The sequence below is a fragment of the Myotis davidii genome, unplaced genomic scaffold (genome assembly GCF_000327345.1).
Source record: "Myotis davidii unplaced genomic scaffold, ASM32734v1 scaffold1703, whole genome shotgun sequence".
In the NCBI taxonomy this organism is placed as follows: domain Eukaryota; kingdom Metazoa; phylum Chordata; class Mammalia; order Chiroptera; family Vespertilionidae; genus Myotis; species Myotis davidii.
The window spans coordinates 769,192-769,738 of NW_006293780.1; positions in this window are offsets into that span (position 1 = coordinate 769,192).

Sequence of the window (547 nt, forward strand, 5' to 3'; positions counted from 1 at the left end):
ATCGCGGTCGCGCACCCGAACACGTAGCGGTCCGGGTTGGGCAGGCACGCCCCGCAGCCTGGGGCCCCCTCGTAAATCCAGCTGCCCCTTCACTCTAGTTTGCACATTCGAAGACCCTTCGCGCACACTCACAGACGCCGGCATCCCAGAACTCACACTCTCTCCTGGCGCACATTCCCAGAACCCTGCGGGAATACTTTGGCCCCCGTGCACCTGCCCAGAACCCTGCGTGCACACCTCGGCCCTGTGCACACCTCCATACACCGCCAAGCACACGACACAGCCCCGCGCATCACCCCCGAAACAGCCAGCCTCAACTCACTCCCACAGTTGAAACATTTTCAAACCGGCGGGCACCACTCACCCGGGGCGCACACCTACAGACACAGCCGTGCACACCCACCGGCCCCTGCCTGCACACTCGCTGACCCTGCGTGCACAACACCAGGAAACACACGCTGCGCGCACCCTCCTCGCCCCGCCGGCTCTCACTGCGCACACTGCAACCTCTGCACTTCCGTGCGCACCCCATTCACCCAGGCCCTCT